The sequence below is a fragment of the Scaptodrosophila lebanonensis genome, unplaced genomic scaffold, assembly GCF_003285725.1.
Source record: "Scaptodrosophila lebanonensis strain 11010-0011.00,11010-0021.00 unplaced genomic scaffold, SlebRS2 tig00001415-arrow-pilon, whole genome shotgun sequence".
In the NCBI taxonomy this organism is placed as follows: Eukaryota; Metazoa; Arthropoda; class Insecta; order Diptera; family Drosophilidae; genus Scaptodrosophila; species Scaptodrosophila lebanonensis.
This window is the reverse complement of record NW_022060742.1, coordinates 6,346,174-6,362,359: the sequence shown is the minus strand read 5'-3', so window position 1 is coordinate 6,362,359 and position 16,186 is coordinate 6,346,174. Positions and strand designations below refer to the sequence as shown.

The 16,186-nt window shown below is 37.8% G+C and overlaps 1 protein-coding gene across 1 annotated transcript in view; it reads left to right on the top strand.

Annotated features, from left to right (window-relative positions):
* The window catches only part of LOC115632473 (DNA polymerase epsilon subunit 2), a 67,703-nt gene that overhangs the window by 12,243 nt on the left and 39,274 nt on the right, over nt 1–16,186 (top strand). The gene's annotated exons all lie outside the window — the stretch shown is intronic.

Below are 16,186 nucleotides of genomic sequence, written 5' to 3'. Positions count from 1 at the left end.
CCACGTTTCAATTTTACGCGCTTGTGATTCGTAGAAATTATGGGCAACGGACACACTGCACTTGCCTGTCTGCCTGTCTGTCTATCTGCCTGTCTATCTGTCTGCTTATCATGTGAGCTGACAGTTGCACCTGTGCATGGCTGTTGTTGTTGTTATTGCAGTTGCTGCCTCTTGACACTTGCGCTCCAATGATTTTTATAAACTAAAATCTTATCTAGTTTTGATTGAATGAAAAATTGATCCGCTTAGGCCGCTCACAGTTGACACTAAGCAGAAGGAAAATTCATTTGACCGTCGCTAAAAAATGAACCCCAAAAAGGAGGCAGGCAGCATAATATTTGTTAGTATTCCAGACCACAAACTAAACTGTTCTCTCGCTCTCTGGACGGCGAAGCTGCAGTGAAAAGTTTCGAATTTGAATTTCGAAGTTCTGTGCGGGGCATGCGCTTTCGAAGAACGCAGGCGGAGCTCGCGCCAAAGCCAATGGAAAACCCAAAATGGAGTCTGCCACAAAGAGAGAGGGAGAGCGATTGGTGAGAGCAGCACAGCACCGGAAATTGATTGGGGGCTGCAAGAACTCGAGGGGTGGGATGTGGGTTGCGCTGCGTTGCGGTTAAGTTTTGGAGCCTGGGCTTGCACATGATTGCACATATGTGCCGTTTGCGATTGTTGGCCAAGATTGGGGGCGTACTGCCAAAAAATTGAAAATGGCGACAGCGACGGCAGCGGCGGAGCGACAGCGGCGTCAGCTGAGTTTTCTGGCGACGCTATCGCTTGCAGGCAACATACGTGTGTACTCGCAACAACATGTGTGATGTGTGGCCCGCCGTATGGACGCGACGTCGACCATTCGTCCCCAGCCTCTGCCCCTCTTCCTCCTACCCACCTACTTATGGCCCGCACTGCTCTGCTTCCACTTTTGCTGGAGGCGCCCATATGTAAGTTTCTACATACGATGCGGCGTAAATAAACAGACTGTCTTTGTGTGCGTGTCTGTGTGTCTGTGTGTGTGTGTGTGTATGTAAGCAATGGCGAGTGTGTGCGGACCATTTGTGTGTGCGTGTGTGTGTGTGTGTGTGGTGTCATTTCATCTAAGCTGTCTCTTTATTATTAAGTATATTGTACATGCTGTTCTTTTCCTTAGTCTTGGCCAAACGGATGTGCTGCCCAAATTTTCAAAACACTGTTGCTTTATTGTCAGCGAAACTTCTTAACGTTTTCCTCTCTCCTTATTTGTGAACACATTTGCTCAGTTTAACTTTGTGCTTGATTTATGTCATGTTTGTTTGTGATTGATGAGCTGTCTGGCATCTGATTGGATGGAAATCCCCAGATTGACAAGCTATGAACTACAAGTGTCCCCTGCTGCGAGAACTGTTTACTTAACTGCTTGAAAATCATCTTCCATTACTTTATGAGAAGCCATCGTTCTATGATTTTTAGACAAAAACAATAATTTACCAAAATTAGTATTTCTGCAAATGATTTAGAAAGGCTAAAGAGGGATTTGAAAAGAGTTTTAATTAAATTGAATGAAATTTTTAAAAAGTGCACAAATAACATAAAACGAACCAAAGTAAGCACGTAGGGTTTCTGTTGAATTTTCAAGAAAAAACAAGTTTATTAAATGTGAGCAAACAAAAATAAGTTGTAAAGGCTTTTTCTGCAATGAAAAAAGACTTCAAGCTAATTCCGTGTTTACAAATCAATTACGAATCTGATATATTTGCAGGAATAACAGTACAGTTTATAGTTATCTAAAATATTAAGGTGTATTATCTTATTTAAATCTTATCTCAATTAATTCTGAGTTATTAAGAATATAATTTCATATTTCATTTATTTATGTCGTTCATTTTAAAATCAGAAATGAATGACTTGTATTCCTTCAATGCGCTTTTAAATGTATTTTTTTTCTGCCCCTATGGGTATGCAACGATTTCTCCGCAAACATGCAAGAGTTGTGGAAAAGATATTAATCCCTTCTTCCATGTTTTCTTATTATTTCGATATATATTATTTTGATACACATATTTAAAGACATGTTTATTTTGATGTACTCCAGGAGCTGAAAAAAATGGCATAACAATAGTAAGAAATTTATAATGCTGATGATATCTTATTTATTTATGTTATGCAGACAAACATAGACTGTCGTCATAGGTAACAGACAATATAAAAGTTATAAAAAGCCATATAATCTAGAAAAGTCTTAGTAGGAAAAATTAACTTAAATTATGACAATTTCTTTCTCTCTTCGCATACAGTTTAAAATGTACTATAGATGTATTTTTTGTGTGGCGACAAGCAGGACAGCACTGACACTTTTGCGTTTAAGTCAACAATGCTGTTTTGCCGCTTTTCTTTGCGATCTGGGATGAATTTCGACTTTGTTCTACTACGGCATTAACAGATCCTCCACAGACTTGTTTCTGCTTTTCTCTCTCCCATATTTGTATTTTTAATCCGTACTTGGTGGGCTTCGATGGGAAGTATTGCCTAAAACTGCAGCGTCCTAGAAAACTCTTCAGCAACTACACTCTTTACATAAAGGTGATAGCAAAATTTGAGCTGGTTATTCGATTTCTTTCGTCAAATTAGAGCTTCTCCTTTAAATAGAGAAGTATAATATGCAACTAAAAAACATCAGAAAAAACCATATGTCCGGTTTAAAAAACTGTCCAGTTGTTTTTTTGCAAAAACGAGTGAAGCATGAACCTATACCACAAATAAAGGCCCGAGAAACGAAGAACCACCTTATTCCAACCCTTACTAATACCCATTAAAAGAAGAAGAGGTTGAGAGCAGGTTTTAAAAATCATTGGGTAATGGTTTAGACCATCCCGATTCCCATTCTAAGCTAAATTTAAATAAAAATTCTTAAAAAAGCTGTATGGGTTAATCTAGCTGTCACAGTAAATATTTCAAAAAAGAAAGAAAAATTACAATTAATCTGACATCATCTATATATTGGTGGGGTGGGATGTATTTAAATTTAGAAATCTCCCATAGCTCAAAATGTTGAACTATTTCTCATTCGCTTTGTTTTCATTACACTTTATGGCCACTTTTACTTTGCTTTCCCTTTCATCCGCGGAATAACCGGAGCGTGAGCACGTCTTGCTAATTATTCAAACTGATTACAAGGCAGCCATAAAACTTTACGCCAAAAGTTTTATCTCTTGCCTTGGTTGTTATGGCGCGCGCCTTCGATAAAAAGGCGTTGCCGCAAATTTAAACGTTTTCTGCGTGCCTCGGAGCCAAGCTCTTCCCACAGCTAAGCCTTGTATATCAATTAGGGCTTTTTAAGGTGCTATTTCCACCACCCACACAGGGGACATTCAAGCATAAGTGATTTCAACAATATTTTGCGTAAAAGATTTAAATTGTGTGCGTAGTCGAGCATGCCGTAAAGCTAAACAAAAACGCGACAAGACTGACTACAACAATAAGAACAACAACATCAACAACAACAAAAAAGAACACAACACCAAATATCGCTATACTATATGTATGTATGTATATGTAAATATCTGACAAGTGCTCGGGGGGAGGGGACTGTCGCACGCGACAGAAGGAAACGGATACGCTCGAAGGGGTTGCAAACAGATTCAAAATTTCCAACCACATATGACAATGCTCGACAATGCCAACAGCCCTGACACCCGCTTGTCTCCAATGTCTGCCTCATTGCGAGAAAAAAAAAACAACGAAAACAGAAAGAAATCGCACACAAAAATTCAAATTTAGTCGCTTGGAGCTTGGCAGCTGGAAAAGCTCGAGTGTTTGAGGCAAAAACTAAATGTGGTTTTTCTTTTCGTTTTCGCGTGCGCGCAACGGAAGCTTCGACCCCTGCCCCCCCCTCCCTTGACTGCCTGCTTCTCATGTGTTTCTATATTTTTTTGGTTTCTGGAATGGGTGGCGCTGAGAATTGTCGTCCTTATGCCAAGGGTCGTCAAGCGCGCACATTTGCATAATCAAATAATAAAAATTTGCATAATTTTATTTTTTACGATACTCGCACTCAGTTTCCTTCTTTTTTGCGCTCTTTCCCTATGCACTATTCTATATATGTATGTATGTGTGTTGCTTTCCTTTCTGTTTCTGTTTGTCGGCTTTGCTGTCTGTCTGCCATCGTTTGGCGCTCGCTTATAGTTATAATGTTACCGTTATCTGCCAACCTCCCCGCCATAGCTCGCATAAACACAAAATGGTGTCAATATTTATTGGCAAACCTGTTTGTTATCGCCGCCGACGCCTTGCCGCAAAATTTGCAAATTTTAACTATTAAAAAGTTTTTGGCTCTATCAAAAAATATTTTCTAATAAATTTCCCTCAAATGTTGTTTATAGTTGGCGGCTAGTGAGCGTTTGAAAATTTCTGAATCGAAATGCTACTTCTCTTTATAATTATTTGCTATTGAAACAAAGAGTGCAGTTTGGGGCAACAAATTCTTATTACTTATACTTATTAGAAAATGGAATACATTTATGTATGCCTGTGGAAGCCCAAACAGTGTTGTGTAAAATATTTCAGTAAATGAATAAAGTCGATGGAGAAGTTCTTCATTTATTTACTTGCTTAGTTTAACTTGATGAGTTAACAGCTTAAGCAAATAAAATATAGATAGTTAAATATAATATTTTTTTACATGATTTATTTGTTTACAGTAGCTGTAATGGGAACTATAATGCATTGTGTATTAAAAGTGAAGCTTTAAAAACTATTCGCGCATTTTAAGAACGTCTGTAGACGAACTAAAAAGAGAGATGTTGGACCACCACTTAGAGAATGTCTCTGCCTTTAACTTTTAAAGTATTGGAGGTAGGAGTATATGCTGTCATAAATAATGCCTCTGCTTACATTTATCTATGAATAGAAGCATAGCTAGATTTCCCCAACGTGTTGAGCTTTTCTTGGCTTTCCAGTTCGTATTAAAACATATATAATAAATAAATAAAATTAGTTAAAATAGCTGCGACTGCCAACTGCGAACAGCTTTCAAGTCCCTCTATGAAAAGTCATAGATAAAATGCTTCTGTTTTTCGGGCGCTTAAGCAAAACATTGCATATTCAGAAAGGCAAAAGCCATTTAATTAAGTTTACTTTTATGGCTCGTAAATCAAGGGAGAATGAAAGCAAGCAGCAAGTAGGCAACACAAAAAATACAAATTCGTGGGTCTACATGTTATCACATGTTCCATATTCATGCCGTAAACACACACTCACACACACACGCACACGCACACTCACACCCATACAGTCTCATATTTATATTCATATTCAATTGGTTGGCCAGAATGGCGAAAGGTGCCTTTGCCGCTGCTGACTGTGAAATATATGGCGCAGTGAATGCGCGACGCTGACCATGTTGTTCTCACTCTCGTATAAATATCGAGGATGGCGACGGCTCTTTTAATGTGCGCTTTTAATTTGCCTCTCCTGGGGGGAGGGGTGCGGGCGGGCTGCATATGCGATGGCACATTATGAAATTATGAGCATTAAAATGAAGAATGACCACTTATCTAAATTACACCATGTGTGTGTGTGCACTTAAGAGGGGCGATGATGCCGGAATGGTGAGGGGGTTGACATACTGCACTGGGTGGAGAGAAACTGTGGCTGGGTTAAGGACACAACAATATATCACAAGTGTAGCCAACAAATATGCTGAGTATATGGAAATCAACATGCTTGCAAGTGATAAATGAAGCACAAGCAGCAAAAATGGCGACAAAGGATGCCAAAGTCAAGCGCAGTCTTTAGTCAGCGAAAAAGCGACCGAGACTAGCTCATACACATATGTCGCGCACCGGCACACCAACCACCATTCAAGTGTCACAAAAATATAAAAAAAAGTATGCGTAAATATGTCATTTGACATGCTAAATATTTTTTGCTTGAAGCAGCCACAACAAAAAATCCTTGAAGCTCCATTTGCCAGCGTAAGAGCAACAGCCAATGGCAGGAACAGGTACGCGAGCAATGTCTGTGCCAATTGTAAAAACACGTATACGCTACATATGCCATAAAGCGACATCCAAGTGGAATGTGGCAAGCTCTTAAATCAAGCATCTCTCTTTTGGGTTCGAGAATATACAATACAAAATAGGTTATAGGAAGGACACTAAAGCCGATGGTTCTTCAAGAAAAGCTATTACATTCGAAAGTAAACATACCATGGGATGTTATTTTTCATTAGGAAAATTCTTTTCAAACCTTTTTCATGTATTTACGTTAATATTAATTCAATAATTTTTTTCATTTGTTAAGCCTTTTGCGTTTCTGGCTATGAATCGGGGCTTAAAAAAATAATAAAGTGTTAAAAGCGGTATTAAATATTACAGTTGAATCCCCATTTAGGGACAGGCAAGCGTTTTTGTTATGAGAATATTCTTAAAAATAGCTAATGAAATAATTTCTCCACGTTATACTCGTACATATGGTGGAACATTTTCCTAGACATAAACATTTAGAAGCACTGCATTGTATCTTGAAATGCTAATCATAATCCTAATATTTTTCTGTAGGAGACAATTTAATTTTTTTATTACAAATACTTCAGTCATGAGACAGCAGAATATTTCGAGCCCATCTGCGACAGGCAAATAAAAAAACAAAAAAATATTTAACAAATGGCTAGGGTACTTACTTTTCCAGAAATTAATAAAAAGTACATGCATCTACTTATTTTTAAATGGTCTGTGCAAATGTGGAACAAATGAAATAGTATGTATGCCCATTATCTTTGCCTATTTAAAATTTTTTTTGTAATTCTATATGAAAACAGATTTAGAGAATTGAAAATGACGAATATTTCTTTCTAATGATGGCTTAAAATGGTTTTACAATTTAATATCAAGAAAATTACAATAACCCGGAAACTTATTTTGAAATTGTTTAGATTTTCATTCACACAAAATTCTAAATTCATAAATAACGTTTAGTACCTTCATTCGTTCGTTATTTGGAAAACACTATTTTTGGATTCTAGGGAGAGGCACCCCTTCTCTACATCCATGAGTTAAGCCGTGATGCTCGGAACCGAGCTTCTGATTGCTCCTCGAGTAAATGAATTTGTATGCGACACATTTTTAATTTGTCTTGCTCTGAAATGAGGTGGTCCGGATAATCAACTATACTATATTTTAGTTTTTTCAGTTTTAGGGGCGTTTTTAGGTTATAAGTCTGTATTAAAAAGTGTGTTTGGTTTTACTTACTATATATCGCTCATATTTGTCGATTTATTATACAAGTAGGAGTTCCAATCGTAATGAGATCGCTTCACTCAAATGAACGACATCAATGTAAAGGTTATATTTGATGTATAATATATATTGGATTGATATCTTAATTGTGAGTAAAGCGAAGATTGGAACTTTATAACAATGGAAAAACAGAGAGAGATCATGTAAAGCCTAAAAGGCTTAGAAGAGGATAATTATGACTAATTTTATTCAGCTTGATGAGGAAAAGTTTAGTATTAACTCTAAAGGCGTCCGACTAAAGAGAACGCATCGGAAAGCAGGGATATGTTTAATTTTTTCGAGGGAAACAGCGATCTGCAGGTTCACACAACTCCCCATTTTCTTAACTATACAAATTGCTTACAATATAATTATGATAATAATATGTATATCAAAATTCCATTGATACAATATCGTTTTAAATATATTTTACATGGATCTGGACTCTAATCTGGAAACTATTTTAATCCAGTGTTTTGTATATAATTTGGACGTCTTGCTAATATTTCTAAGTAAAGTCGGATACTTGTTTCATATCGTTCAGTTGTATTAGAACTTATTCAAGTTACCACATCTTTATAAAATTCATTCACCCATTCGTGAAGAAGCAAGGGAAAAACAAAATGCTTCCAGCTGGTTCACACGACGGGCATAAGTTCTACTTTTTGCCTCCCACATGGCAGCTAAAACAGAGACTGGATTGTATTGGGTGGAGAGAAGCAAAGGAAAGAAATTTATTGCTGAAATAAACAAGTTGTGAAGTATCAAATGCAATGGTTCTGTAGCTCCTGAATCCACAACCACTCATTTCTTCTTGGCTGCGTTTCAAATGTGCGCCGTATTTACACTTCAATGAGCAGACAGCTCGTAAGCCGAACTAAATTCATTTGTTATGCATCTTAAAGTGACTTAAAGCTGCACTCAATACCCCGTAAATCAATTAGCAAACAGCTACAACAACAATGGCAACAGTTACAAAAATGGGAGCGAGCTGTAGAAAAAACAAACGCCTTTTGGTTTGCGGCTACCGAAAATTAACTACCTGCTAAGTTAATTGAGCAAAAACTCGACAAACAGCCATAAAAGTTGCGCGCCAACTAAAAATACCAGAATATCCAGGCAGGCAGGATGGCAGGATAGTAGGAATGCAGACAGTTCGGGTTGTAGTTCGAGAGTCCTGGAGCATAGTGGCCAAAACCGCGCTCAACTATTAATTATGTGCGCAAAGTTATGACAGCAGAAAACAGGCGCAGAACTCAAACTGAACTGAAAACTTCAGAACTACACTAAAAACTGCCAGCGACAAAAAAGGAAGCGCACATCATAAATTACGGACAAGCGAACGGCGAACAGCAAAAGGACGGCGATGGACATGGACACGGACACGAACACGAACACGGCCACAGTTGGAGAATCAGGACCGCCATCGCTGCCTTCAGTCATAAAGCCGGCTGTCTTGTGGCGAGGCAAACAGCTTCCATGTTTCCCAAAAATTGTTTCAATATAACGTTCGTTGTGTGGAGACACGAATGCCTGCCATGCCGCCATGCTGCCATGCTGCTTCCACCAGTCGCTTGTTTGTGTTACCTTTGCGGCACGGCTTCCGCATACGCACAACAAACACACACAGCCATACTCACCGTACTCACAGCCACACTCTTAAAATGGTGCGCACAAAAAGTGTCATGGCGCATGAAAAACTTCCTGACTGGCTCTGCCTGCTAGCCTGCCGACGACCCTTCAACTACTCCTTGGCCGCAAAACAATGGCGGTGACAATGATCCGCACAAGAACAGAACCGCATGGAGCGAAGCATGGCGCTTGGAAAATGGTAGCAACATGGAGAATGGAGCACACAACAGTTGAGTTTCGGCAAATGAAAGTCGCATTGTCAGGCTCAATGTTTCCTGCGGCTCATGGATACAAATACGCAGAGAAACGTTGCCTTCGCATTTCAAAGACAGTGTCATAATTTGGTAACTTGAGTTGCAAAATAAAAAATAATACATATACCTAGAAGTGGTGGAGTTACAGACAGATAGACACAATAAGATGTGAGATAGAGACACTCTTTTTAGCCTACAAATGTGATTTGAAAAATAAACCACCAAGTGGTTTCTTGTACTAGAAAACTAACCAGTAGTAAAGGAGTACAAAGGTGTTGATAAACCTTATTACATTGATTACCAATTCTTTAGACATACTTGTATGTATGTAGCTATAGCCGTGGTAATTATTTAATCTTATTAGATAATGGTTTTAAAATTACGAATAAACAGATCATAGAAAGAAATAGAAACATAAAAAAAATATGCGAACAGAATATTTCTTATATTTAGCTGGACTAAATTAAAAGATTACTTTTAAGCGAATTCTTGCTTCCTTTAATGATGGTTAAGATCCTTAGAAAAATGTGACAAGATTTTTTCGAGAACGTACGCCCCAAAGTCAACAGAACATTGGCAATTAGAACCCAGAACTCATACAAAATTTCCAGAATCGAACAAGTGTTTTCCATATGTCGACATATCCCTTAGAATGGTTATACAACTTTTTTGAACAAGTGTTTTCCATATGTCGACATATCCCTTAGAATGGTTATACAACTTTTTTGAACAAATGCAATTTTTTGAAAAGTTATAGTCACATGGCACTAAATCAGGCGAATATGGGGAGTGTTTAATGTATAAGAAGAATTATTTTATAAGTCGTCGGATTATTGTGAAATACGATGCACCAAGTCGTAGAAACAAAACAACATTGTCTTAATTTTTGACTTTTCCAAACAAATTTGCTTAGCTTTACGATCGCATTAGAAACCACATATTTCATCACTTGTCACAATAATGTATTAGAAGTTTTGGTCTTTATCTAATGATATCTTTCGAAAGTTGAATTTTGGGCATATTGTGCGGGAAAAAACAGCAACCAGACGAGATGTCGATAAATTTTGTTCCTAACTTGCGCCGTCCCTCTATACTTTTGTATCCCCAGCAGATAGTAATAATTTAAAAAGTTCGGTTTTCTCTGGGATGCATCTTGTTAACAGATTTCATCGAAATACATTTTGCCAATTCATGAATTTTTTTCGGATCATTCCAAACAGGTTTTTGTAGAACGATATATGACTCTTTTGGTGTAGCCAGCAAAAGTTTTTGATCTTAATCCGATTGAAATCATTAATAGGAATGAGAAGCAAGAAACATACTCGATTGGCAGTAATTGAACGCTTTAATCCTCGAAAATTAATTCAATTCAATGCAAAGACAAATATTATAGATCCTGAACAGCAAGGGCAACAGCATTTTAAAATATATTTGAAGAAAAAAAAACAAACCTCAAATGTTCATTTTTATTCCGTTCAGTATAAATAAATTAAATTTTCTATTTAATGCGCATCTTTTTGTTTTGTAATTATTATTAAGTTTTCACTGGTTATTATTTATATTACGTCTAGTAATACGCGATAGTTTTTTGTGTTATAACTCTCCTAGAAAAAGTTAAAGCTTTACATATATTTGAAATAATCGAAACAATGAAATACCACAAATCTCTGTAATTAGTTTTAGAGATGTGCATAACAAAATACATATACGAGTATTTTTTAAAACTTACATTTTCTTTCAAAGCATATAATTCATAATTTTTGTTAGTGTGCTAAAATGTTCCACAGTGCGTCGGCTGCACTGTGCGACTGAAACAAAGCGCATCCGTTGGCGAAAATTGAAATGACAAAGTTCAAAGTTTAAGCGGCTTGGCTGTCAGTTTTTCAGTTGTCAGCTGCCTGCCTGTTAGTCTGCCTGTTTCCCTGCAGGCTAGACCAATGCCATTTTTGGATTTTAAGTTGAGCTCAAAGCGAAAGAGAGAGAAAGGGGGAGTGAGAGAGATAGCTTCTTGTATGTGGATAGCGGTCCATTGCATGCCTTCCCCATTAGCCTTCAATTTGCTGGCGCTTAAATTGTCTTCAGCTAATCACATGCATAAATTTCCACAACGTCAATTGTGTGCGGCTGCATAAAAATTAAACGCCCGGCGAACGTCAACTTTGTGGAAATTAAATTGCCTGCAGTTAAAAACACTTTGCTGATTTAATAGCGCAGCACGGTGGCGGGCGAAGCAGCAGCAGCAACAACAATGATTACAATAAAGACATAAAATGGAAGGCAGCACAGCAAAGAGGAGGAATAGAGAGGAGGCGGCTCCAACCCTTCTTCTCGTGGCCACAAAAATATATTTGCATACTTTTAAGCGCAGATGAGAAAAATCACTCATACGCACACCGACCTATTATGTAAGGGGGGCGTTACACGGCCTCTGGCGCAGGCACGAAACAACAACAGCAGCAACAACAACAACAACAATGACTCCATCTGCCGCTGTCCGCTGTTGTTGCTGCTGAGCTATTATAACGGTATTTGCATTGTGTTTAAACGTATTTGAACACGCCATCGCCATCGCCGTCGTCGTCGTCAACACTCGTCAAGGGAGCAACAGAGACCAGTCAGGAAGGGAGGTAATCGTGGGAAGAAGCGTCTCGGGGGCAAAGGGAAATCTGTGGGAAATTCGTTTGCTCTCGCATTGGTGGCTTGGCGCTGCTTGCGACTTTTGGGGCTGACTGCGTTAACGTTTAAATGAAGCCACTGAAGCCATCAAATGAGCAGGCAATTTATTTACGGTCAAATGCGAGGTTAGGCGTGCAAACAAAGCGCAGGTCGTCTCAGCAAACCCCAGCCAGGCCAGGACAGACCAGGCCCGGCCGGCCCAGCCCACGCTTGTGGGCGTAAAAATGTGATAAATATGAAATGTGATTATGGCTGGTTATTATGTAGCGCAGCATTGTTGTGTGGCTTGTGCGCCATCATGAGATGAGGCTTATTATGAAGTTGAGGTTGCCTTGGGCGCCAGCACTCTGGCTGTTGTTTCGAGCACTTCGTGGGTTCGTTGGCTCAGTGGCTCTGGTAAATGAGGAAATGTGATTTTGACGATGTGTTTGCTTTACGAGACGTTTGTGGCGACTGCCAATATATGCAAGTGTCTCTGTGTGTGTGTGTGGGTGTGTGTGCGAGTGCTTGCTTGCCGGAAGTTGTAATTGTTTTTAAGGAAGTTGAAATTGCTCGTTGGGGAAATGAATAATGTAGTGATACGAGTGCTGATGTTAGGGTAACAATATAAATAATATCATGTACTTGTATACATATGTGGTTGAGGTTGTTCAAATTTAGTTTTCAATTTTTTATTATCCCTATGGAAAAAGCTTTTCTATACATATGTGTATAGTATATGTGTTGGATGTTGCATCAATATATCCTGTAATTAAATAAAGTATCTTCGAACGCTACGCTGACAAACAGTTTATCTGGAAAAGAAGCTGGATTCGTACTACATTTCCCTAATTTGTTTAATTTTGTTACATTTATTATAATTTTTTTCCTTGCCTTTAATTAGATTCTTTGTAATACGAGTATATAACTAGATCTCAGTATTAAATGCTAAGATCTCTCTATGTATTTTACAAGTACGTGGCATGTTCCTTAAAAAGCGGTTTAAATCACGCTGGTCGAATATGTTTTCAAGCAATTAACGCCTCTTTTGCTAACAAATTATTGTCAGAATTCTTAATTATATGAATACCATCACTCATACATTACTCCTAAGTTAGGGTTGCGATGTATCCGATTTGTCTGAATTTCTTTTATAGGGCAACTATATCTTCTACTATAGAAGTATTTGAATATAGTTAGGGAAGATCTTAGCATCCATTTATTATTGTTTGTGTTTTCAAGAATTTCCGTCTTGTATAATTGTTGCAAAAATGGTTGAAACTAGCGAACATTTGTATTGGAATATATTTATTTACTTGTATACCTTTGCCTTATTTTGTATTTTAATTGTAAATGGCTTAAAGATATGTATAATCATCAATACCTAAATTGCATGTCCAAAGTACTCAGTATGGATGCCAAACGCTGAATACTAATGGTCCTGTCTTCTGAGGAAATCTATATTCCCTGCTAAACGCATTTCATTTAGAAACGCGAACATTTTAATCATGTAGTGAAATTCACAAAAGCTTCATTTGAGCATGTCGTGTTTGAATTTAAAATTCAAGTGAGAAACTAAATCCACAACTATTTTCAATTCCACTTTTGTATATTGTATTGGTTGTACAATAACATATTTAATGCCCTTTTTTATTTTTATTGCACACTAATTTTAAAATGGTAGTTTAATAAATTTTTCAAGTAATAAAAAAAAGGAAACAGTGTGGAATACCTTGCGGTTTGGGTGGCCAAGTGCTAAGCCGATTCACGGTCTTCAAATTCTATTGGCGTAAGAATTAGTTTAAGGTTCGAGTCAATGCCTTACAAAAAATAAGACTGCCCTGTCTACAACAATAGCATAAGATTATAATGACATACTACTATTTTTAACTACAAATTTGCATATTTGTAAATATTTCATTTAAAAATAGAAAATGAATACGAGAAGTGAAACAAACTCAACAGCTATCCAGATTTAGTAAGTTATACAAACAAGATGGGAGCTATAATAATACGGCAGTCCAAGTCAACTTAATATATATCTATCCTATCAACCACCCTTAAGTGTGTCCTATAGATATATGGACAATTTTGTATTATCTTTAATTTTTAGCTAGCTTAAGCTGCCATATTGGTGGCAGAATACTAGTTTAATAACTTGAAGATAATTTATTATAAAAACAAGAGAGAACGCTACAGTCGAGCAAGCCCGACAGTGTAATACCCTGTACCCAGGTAAACTTCCGTCACTGAGTTATATGCGCCCATAGCAGCAGCAAAAAGAGGAAGAAGAAGAGCGAACTTGTTGCTGCAGTTTGTGGGGTTTGTACTGGCGAGAATTTGTTTTGCTAATAACTTTTCTTAGAATTGATCAAATTGAATAAATATAATAATAATTTTGAACAACAGTAGACAATTATATATAAATTATGTGTGCAAAGTTTGGTTTAGGTAGAATTTGAAATGTGAACGCTATTAACGAAATTCTGCAGCGGGGGAAGGGGGGGAAAATTAAAAAAAAAAAAAATAAACTCGTCCTTACTCGGACCTATGAGAATCTGGATGCCAATTTTGGTTATTCTAGCTTTTATAGTTTCTGAGATCCTCGCGTTCATCCAGACGGACGGACAGACGGACGGACAGACGGACGGACATGTCTAGATCGATTTCTCTCGTCATGCTGATCAAGAATATATATACTTTATGGGGTCGGAGATGCTTCCTTCTGTATGTTACATACTTTGCACAAACCTAATATACCCTTTTTACCCTACGGGTACAGGGTATAAAAAAAAGAAAGGAAAGAAGATCAACAGCTATCCAGACTTAGTAAGTTATACAACTTAATATATATCTATGCTATATTAAATATACAACCACCCTTTGCTGCCTTTTTGATGGCAACCCCACCCAACTCTTTACCCAACTGCTTATTAAATATTCTCTATCCTCTAGCTAACTGGAGAACATGCTATGAGTACTCGTATAGCTCCCCACAGCAAACAGCCTGCAATGTCCTTATCTAGTCGGTAAGCTGTGAACATGAAGCCATAAATCGCTAATCCCATCATGGGAACAATGCGAAAGATGAGCGGAGTTTGTCAGTACGGCAGTAGGGCATTTAGCAACGCCATCAATTGATACATCAGTTGATGATAAAGTAAGAGATCCTGGGAGAATTGTGGCAATGCAGGCTAACAGGATTTGGCCACGCTAAATCAACGAGATTCGCTGTGGCTCATTTGAGCGGCATCCAAGCACCCACCACCCTGAGGCCTTGTGCCAAGGCATTCGTTGCGCTTTGTAAGAATTTGGCATGCTACAAATTTGTGGCTCATGGGAACAGAAGCGATTCTTTCGTTATTGACTGCAGTCAGGTCAGGCAGGGGTTGTTGTTGTTGCTTCTCTTCAGTTGAGTGCAAAAATATTGAAATTCGAAAATGATTTTGCCACAGTTCCGCGAGGGACACTTGAAGCTCGTGTTTAACATTAGTTATGCCGTCTGGCGAGCTCTGCTCTGCTTTACTCGGACTTGGCCAGTGCCTAGTAACCCCCATCGCATTGTTCTCAGGCCAACAAAATCAACTCATTAGCGCCGGCATCGCAGTTTTTGTTGGCGCAACTAATTGCTGCATACGTTCGCCTTTGGATCCATGTGATTTCAGCTTCAGTGCGCTAACAAGTCGAGCATATTCTCGCCGGCAGAATCGCGTATGTTTTCGAATGAGCTGGCATTGGATAGCGAAGCTCATTTGGCATCGTGTGGGAAACGATAATATCGTCTAAATCAAGTTGAATGCCCATAATGCACATATAAATATTTAATTCTGGAAATATCTACGCCAGTGAGGAAGTTGTCTTGAAAACCAGTTAAAAATATTGTTGATATAATTTTAAAAACGGTTTCGCTAAATCTAATTACATATTTACTCCTTACCACATTTTTGTAGCAGAATTCACGGCAAGCGTATAAATATGTGGCGCCCAACGTGGGGCATCTAAGCCAACCTTTATTAAACTTTTATTCTGAGCTCCAAATACCGTGTGGTGGATCAAGAACTTTAGTATTAATCACTTTTTTTTTCAAATTGGTGCACAAACCCTTATCTTTCTTTTCTAAACCAATCAAAAGACTTTAATTTTTAAGTAACAATTAGATATTTATTTAAACATTCAGCCACAGACAATACATCAAATGCTAATAAGTCAGAGATCTTGAAACTTAATGCTAATATTTTACAATTGCTTAAACTAGAGCTCTACAGTTTTGGGTTTTATAAATTCTGTGGAACGTATGTAATCGTATATTGTGATCTTAATAAAGACATTGCACTAAGTCGATTATTTGAATAAACGGTAAACATAAATGATGCGAATATTTTCAACACAAGACTTATG